Here is an 8,495-nt window from a genome sequence, read left to right on the forward strand (position 1 = left end):
TTCCAACACTCTGAACATATATCGCCCAATTCCACAGGGTGATCAAAGCAACTCACAAAAACACGTCAAAATGGCACCAAACAAAAATTCACATTCGCTGGAGCATCAGCGAAATGTGTTGTGATGTGGTCGGTATGTATTCATTCATACCGAAAATAAAAGGCATATCGGGACAAACAACGATCCGACGACGAAAATGACGACGCAATGTTGCTCCGGCGGTTGCGACGGCTTCAGCTCTGTTTGTACCTAATAAATCCTGTTTAGCGGATTTCATTCATGAGGCATGTGAATATGTATTATTTGCCACCTACCCGCCACCCCTTTCATATAAGTAGCATTGTGCAAGTGGATGTTTTGTTTTGAGAGCAGTTTCAGTCGAATTTCATTTTCCACCAATGGCATCATTGAATTTCCGCATATACACAGTGAGTATTACGTGTTTCGGAAGATTCATATTTATGCACACAAGTATAATGACACTTTCTGCGATCCTGTCAATACCCAAATCCATCAGCTCGATCTTCGTCGAATAAAATCTGGAATCTGAGCTACACGTATTAGAATTATGAGCTCTCCACCATTGCTGTTATTATTACAACATGTCTATAATTCATCATCAACTGAAGCATTCAGCCATATTCGGTTCGGTCATATCATGAAATTCAAAACTGCTTCAATAATGACGAAAAGAGTTGTTCAGCTATATTTCAGTCCGCACTGAGAAGGCCAATCGTAGAGCAGAAAGCTAGGAGATGCAGCGGAGCATCAAGTCGGAACTGTCATTACAGTATTATTCACCAAGTGGTTCCACTTGCGGGAAATGTTCTCGGCAATGGCGCTGGTGGTAGAACCGGATATAGGAGTGAAACATATTGGGTGATTTATCTTGCTTGTTTGGTCGTTTGATGGCACACAACTCGGCCGAGAACAGCACTAACCGCAACAACGATGGCGCAGAAACTGCATCTGCCATAGCTCAGGAGTACGTCTGCACGTGATGGTGACAAAATGACAACTACGGTTTGTGGCGATCGTAATTTCAAATTTCTGAGCGATACTTCAATCAACAGCGTCAATTTAATATGGAACGCTGTTCAATATACAACAACATTCTCAAACCTTGGGGGACTCTTGGTCCTCACTGCAATAATGTAACCCATTTATCATCGTAAACCTTGCTCTCGGATCCGAAAGGACGCAACGTTCTGTTGACATACAAATTTAGAACCCATTTGGCTGCTGATTACATTGACAAAATACCTTGACCGAAGGCAACGGACCTATTCCTGGGATAAATGGTTCCACTTTCTTTCCGGTTCTCGCCGCTATCGCAAACATATTTTCGGTCGACGTAAATATTTCCAGCATCTTAATGGTGGCTCGTTTGACCTGGAAAACCAAACACCATAAATCAGCAATCACAACGCGACGAAACGGTCGGATCAAGAGCGATGATAACCGCAGCCAGAACGGGTGAGGAGGGGTGTGAAAGGAAACAAGCGCACATTTTATGCGACGCGCTTCCTTGATTTTCCTTTCTAAATTATCCTTGGGAAAATGTGTCCTCCTCACACACAGTCGAGTATTTATTTATCTAGAACATGTTGCTCAACACCGATAGTGTGTTGTGGTGGTTTAGCTTTATTTATTTTCATTTCTCAATGGCGGCGACAAGTTTGTTCAACGAAGCGTGGGATATTATTATTTTTGTTGGACGCTTTTTTGTCTTTTTTGCGAAAAACTCGCTTCCCATCCCTAGAGGGTAGGAAGATCGCATCCGTTCCCATTATGTACAATAAAGAACTCTACGTTCGAAGAGGATTTTTTTTTATCTCAACTCATTACAAAAGGTTCTCTTCGAGAACTCAATTAACCGAGTGCGAAAGAAAATATCCTAATTGTTTAATCAAGGAAAGTGCTTCTGAAAGCTAAACAATGGCTCGCCGGTAACGCAGCGAATCATTTGAACATGGAAAGCACGGCCATGTTCACTGCGCGTCTTTTCAATAAAGGTTAATATTCCGATCCGTTGGAAGTTTCTTTCATTTGATTTTAACCGCTGGTTATAACATTTGACGCCTGTAATTGTTCGGCTTGTTAAACGATTTCTGCCAATGAACACAACGGTTACTGATAAAAGATAATAACTGCCATGATGTGATTCATTCTAAACAACAATGAGTATCACAGCTTTACCATGGGTTTATAATAAGCATTCGCGAAGAGCAATTAATCTCTATTTGACGAGTCATACAAACTCTTCGAACTCAACTAGTTCGCAAACAGTAATATCAGTGAAGCAACTCCTATAAAAATCAGAACAATGACATGGAAAGGATAAAAAACTGAGATTTGATTAAAATCTGCTATGATTGCAGCGCTGATGTTTGGGTTTAGGGAGATGGTGAGATTCGCAGCTCCAGGTCTCGCTAGTTGACTTCCTTCCGCGGTTTCGCGGTTTACGCGAGCGGTCCTGTTAAACGCACGATTCAAACCTCTCTTGCTATTTTCCCAAAACCAGATTATATGTGCCGCTTTTCACGAGACGATTTATTATCTGCGCGAAAAATCTTCTTTTTTTTGTTTCACGCGTGAACTTCTTGTTTCTCCTGCAATACGACCGTCCTTTTATTTTTTGACGTAGAACTACGTCTTTCATTAACCCTCCTGTACTCGCGTGCAAAATCATAACACGTATACTCGTGCACGGTGTCACAGACCGAAAATTGGACCTTCCTGGTGTGTGCTTCCCCAAGTATGAGAGTGAGCGTTGAGATCACCCGTAATTATAAATGGGGGGCTAAGCTGGCTCACAAGATGATCCAGTTGACCACCTAGTGCAGCCAAGTCAGCATGATGTGGAATGTACAGGCTCACAACTGTAACTGCAATTGGGAATTTAACTAAAATTCCTATTGCTTGCATCGAAGTGTTAAGTTTAAGCAGCTTATAGGGAGTCCCAGATTTTATTGCAATTGCTACCCCATTTGAAGAGGGGGTGGGACCTTCTTTGAAGTAAGTTACATAGTTTTTAATGTAATCAGAGTAAAAATTACCAGGAGTCATTGTTTCCTGGATGCATAAAACAATGGGATTTATTTCTGAAATTAGAAGTTGCAAATCAGAAAGTCTACTTCTGAGACCTCTTACGTTCCATTGGATGGCTAGATTAGTAAAATCATTGAAATTAATTTTTGTAATATTATTGGCCACTTTTAAAATTTAGTTTTGGGAGGGGCAGATGTACTGCTACCAGAAGCGGATGACTGTAGCCTCATTTTATTAAAAGAATTGTCAATTTCCATATTCGTTTCCATTTGTGTGTTGTTGGGTTCGATTATGTGTGGTTCTTTGTTAATTTGTTTTGTTTTTGGCGGAGTTTTTAAGTTTTCTCTTGTCGGAGTTTTTTTAGCTGGTTGTTGTCCGTTGTCAATTGTTAAATGTCGTTTGTGTTTCTTTGTTCGTTTTTTGTTAATGTATATGGTGTGTTCTGTCGGTTGTTCAGTGTTATTTTCAGTGTTAATGTTTTCGCGTTCACTTTCCGTGTCCATTTCTGTCAAAGATTCGTTAACGCAAAGCAAATCGATTTTTTTGTTCAGATTTGCGATTTGGTTTTTAAGTTCTTCGATTTCACGATTTTTAATATCGATTATTTTATTAAATTCTCCCTCAGTTTTGTTTATAGTTAGCCTCTGTTGCGCTACTCCAGCATAGGTAGTGTTACCGCCTTTTGCTATTTTGCGCGCTTCTTCGAAAGAGAGACCCTTCAGGAAGTGAAGCCGTTGGACTTCTTTTTCATCCTGATAATGCTGACACTTTCTATTGAAAGAACCGTGATCAGCTGTTTTGCATCTTAGACAAAACAAAGGTTTGTTACATTTGGTTTCACTGTCAATTTTATGCTCTTCGCCACAAGTGCCGCAAAGCGGTTCCTTCCTTGGGCATCGAGCCTTGGTGTGACCAATATTCCAGCACTTGTAACACATCATAGGTTCTGGGACATATGGGCGGGTTGGAACTTTTAGAGGACCAAAATTTATATACCGAGGAGGAACAGTACCCAATATGGTTAAAATCAATGTTGGAAGAGGAGTAACGATACCATCTTTTCCTTTTTTCGTCATGCGATATATTTTTGTTACATTTTGATCGCTTAGGCTCTTCATGAGATCGTCTTCAGACATCTCAATGGCTTCCCAGCATGTAACGACGCATTTTGAGAAATTTTTTGTTGGATGGTAATTGATATTAATGTTGGTTCCATCAATTAATGTTTTCATTGAAAGCAGTATTTCAACTTGTTCAGGTTTTCTGACTTTTAAAACGTACCGTGTACGGGTTTCTTCGGTGTGGGCGTTTTCAATCTCACCCTTCACCGCATCTTCAATAGATTTTCCAACTATGAACGGGTTCTTAGGAAGGGTGCAGCCTTCTTCTGCTTTACGTAGAAGGAAGTGCGCTGCCCCAAACTCACCATAAGGATCCATCCATAATGGCATTGTATCTGTATAATTTCTTTTTTTTCTTCTATCTGGTGGTAGAGTTCCACCGCTGTTCTTTGCCGCCATGATGACGGCTGGGCTAATTAACCCACCGTGTTATTAATATATTTGTTTATAATTCTTGATGAAGAAGAATGGAAAAAATCGTCGCTTACCGTTTGCTTGCCGGTTAAATGATCAGTGATAACTGTGATCACCGATTACTCACCACAGAAACACTTTAAATTAAACGGAAATAAACCACTTGACCACAGGAGAGGCCCCAACTAGCACACAATTCACCTGGATTAGCCAGTAATTTCTTTAATTTTCTTTTTCACTCCTATATCTTTTCTAACTAATATGTATTCCTTGAATTATTATTTTAAATATAAATTAGCCTTAATACAGGCTTTTACAACACTCTTTTCCACACTCTCACTATACAACACCACGAAGCGCAGTTTTGGCGGGAAAATTGTAACCTGGAAATAGAAAGGTAAGAAGAAAACGTTAGTGGGTAGAACTTGAATCAAGCAATACCCGTCGTTGTTTCTATTCTAGCATAAGTCGCTCGATATTGACAGCTCTGTTCGGGAAAGCACACAAATGGACAGAACAAATGTATGGGGAAATGGGAATGCTTCCAATTTTCATCAATTTAAACTATATACAGACTATGGGATTGTAATGTATAGCATATCAACCAAATCTTAGAAAAAGAAATTGGTATGCAAATCGTTAAAATCCGTTCTCAGCAAAAATAGTTATTAACGTTAACTTCATTTCATAAAAACGTGACCTGTTTTCTGATTAAGGGTGCCATTAATGTCAAAAACATTTGTTTATTGAGCCAAATCAATCATCGAGCCATAATCGGAAGGCGCCAAGTCTGGAGAATGAGCCGAACGCGGTAGTTGATCCCATTTGAGTAGCTCAATCGTTTCCCTGGCCGATCTTGCATGGTCTATTAAGGTGTGAATTCCGGTTGCATGTTTCGAGCTATTATACACTTTTAATTCATTGCTTGTAGAGTTGGCAAACCATTTCGACGTTTCAGTTACTTCTCTATGAATTACGATTACGATTGATACAAACCTAAAAAATGTCCTTCTGGATCTCAGGCTGCAAAGCTATGGGCAATGCTGCATGAATCATATGCGTTTTATCGTTTTACCATATAGTTACCAGAGTGCTAGATTTACAAGCGCAAAGTTAAATGGAAGTTGTAATCCCTGCGCTCTATCCTAGAAGGGCTACCATCTATGGCATGCCAAGCATGGCCTGTAGAATAATCCTGCTTTCGAAAAGCAATCAAAATCGGAGTACCGACCACACATAGGAGAGAAAAAAAAACTCCAACACGGAAAACATTCACTTTGTCTAAGTCACAAGCTTATACATGAATGCAAAGATTCGACATCATCGGATGATAAATGTTTGTTCTACACTTTCATCCCCGTGGGGGAAGAGGCACATGGTCTCGTGTGGGAAAACAGATAAATGGTTGCTCTTTTCCATACTGCTATCCGCATGCACCCACACCCACACCGACACACACGCACGTGAACAACTGCCGTAGAATTCCGCACGAAAATGTTGTACGGATAAATTGACATTCATGCTGGTTTTGAGTGGAACAAGCTGTGACGAGATGTTATAAGCTGGCCCATCTCAATATCTTGGAAGGCTTCCCCGCAGGGATATTTGTAAGCGGGTGATGTTTTGAGAAATGGTTACCCAAGTGAGTTTGCTTGCGGGAGTTGCGCGAAAGATTGTCGTGTGTGTGTCTGTGTCCACAGGAAATGGAATTGGGATCAAATATGATGGTGGGATGATGATTGATTTTGTTTTCGTGAAACATGAGACATAAAATAGCCACTTCTGGGCGGAAATTAATCACTTTAAAAAAATAAAAATGCCCATTCGTGAAATATGACTGTTATTTCCGTATACACTGAAATTAACGGATAAATGTAGGAATCATTAGCTCACGGTTGAACAAGTGCCAGTTTCTCAACATTTCACACTCGACCGTTACAAAAAAGAGGGTTGAGTGTGAAGAAAATATCCTACAATATTCCTTCGCTCTGATTCTATACAGCTTGCTGCAGAGCTCGTTTTATGCTGCTGCAGCCATGCTATCCCTTTCGGCAAAGTACAAATGACATCAAGTGGGGTTTCTTCTCATCAGCGTATTTTGTAGCGCCCAAGTTCCGCCAGCGCAGTGTTCTTTTTGCAAGTGCCGTCGCTTGTAGCATTCTTTCATGCGAATAGCACTTAATAGCTGTTGCCTCTTAGCGCCGCTTCCAGGCGAATCTCGTAACAAGAACGCGAAAAAGCAATCCAGATACATGCAAATAATAAGAAAAAAATCTTACAAAGTTCTACGCTACTTTTCCTTCTGCACTAACTAGTCACGAGAAGGAGAAGCGAAGCTTTAGGTTTTCGCAGATTAATGTAAATTTCACGCTAATTTAATGCAATAATCACTTTGTTCGCTAGCTTGGCAACATAGTTAGAGTTAACATAGTTTGGATGTGGTTTCGAATCGCGGCGGAAGAAGCTGAACGTTGTTGGCATCATGGTTGGATCGGATTATTCCCCTTAGTAAGTTCGTAAGCCACTTGATAAAGATGCTGCAGGAGGGTTTCGCTGGTGAGGCACATCGTGGAGATTGCGGGGCGATTTTTAAAGTTGATGTGTATTTAGTGGAGACCCCCTTCCCCAACCTAATATTAATTTATTAATTTTCACAGTAATGAATTGATATTGAGCGCCCAAATCGATTGATGCAAAACTCTCATAAATCTATCAGGAATGACTGAGCAATAATTGTGAGTACAACAGAATCTTGTATCTTCGACCATTAAGAATGCTGTATTTCCGGTTGGATAATGTGTTGAGTTTTTTCAATTGTCCGATACTAAGTTTCATTACACATATTATTTAATTCAATTTAAAACATTATTATGGAGTGCCGAAATCGATTGACACAAAAATATCATCAATCCATCATGAAATTACTGAGCAATAGGCGTATGAAATTGGACATTTTTCACGATGAGATCGATTCTCGTTTTTCATTTTGTACCCCCAATATGTTCGCGAAAGACGTAATCTTACGTCAAAATATCATTTATGAAAGTGTATTCAAGACCCGTCCATGAACATTACATAAAAACACATGGAGTCAACTCGATGTATGTTTATCTGTCGTGAGTGAATTATCAAAATACTAATTTGATCAAATCCCTGTAGTAGATATTCGATTCACAGATTACCTGCTCCTGACAACTCGCCGGTCCGGAGCAGGGAAGAAACCGGAAACAGCATCCATAAAAACGGAGCGGATGGTTATAGCTCTTTTTTAAAAATTTGTCTTCTTTTACATTTGTTGCTGACAAAAAGGCGCAATACTCTCGATATTGAATAAAGTGAACGAACGTATGAAACGTATGAACTGTGTAAAACTATTCAGAAGAATCATCAACACTATTCACACTCACCGAGTGGTAATGATTTATTCTGGAGTGCTTTCGAGTGTTCGTTATTACGAGCTCCAGTTACCTCTGCTGTCATCAAAACAAAAGCTTCGAGTTGGAAGATAACGGAAGTAATTTTCAAATATCCTAATTGCTCACTGAAACGCTGTTTCTGACCAGATAAAGGATGCCAGCGGGTGGATGTGGAGGGAAGTGGGCTTGGAGCTGGTTGCACCTTTTTCGAAATATACTGTGAAGCTCCAAACAACATCTTCATTGGGAACCCTAACGCTCGAAAGTGCGCTCTGCCAGAAGAAAGTACGACTGAAAGTGCGGGTGAAATTTTTGGCGAACGGTGATGATGATTCCCGAGTGGTTCCATGGTGGAACTTGGTCGGCATGTCGATATGGAAACTGCGACCGATGCTAATGCTGTCGTTTGTTTTTGTTTTAACTCGTGTACTGAATGAGAGTAATGGGAAAATAATACTGGTAAAAGACAATTTGTTGTTTCAATGTCACTGGG

The sequence above is a fragment of the Toxorhynchites rutilus genome, chromosome 3 (assembly GCF_029784135.1).
Source record: "Toxorhynchites rutilus septentrionalis strain SRP chromosome 3, ASM2978413v1, whole genome shotgun sequence".
NCBI lineage: Eukaryota > Metazoa > Arthropoda > Insecta > Diptera > Culicidae > Toxorhynchites > Toxorhynchites rutilus.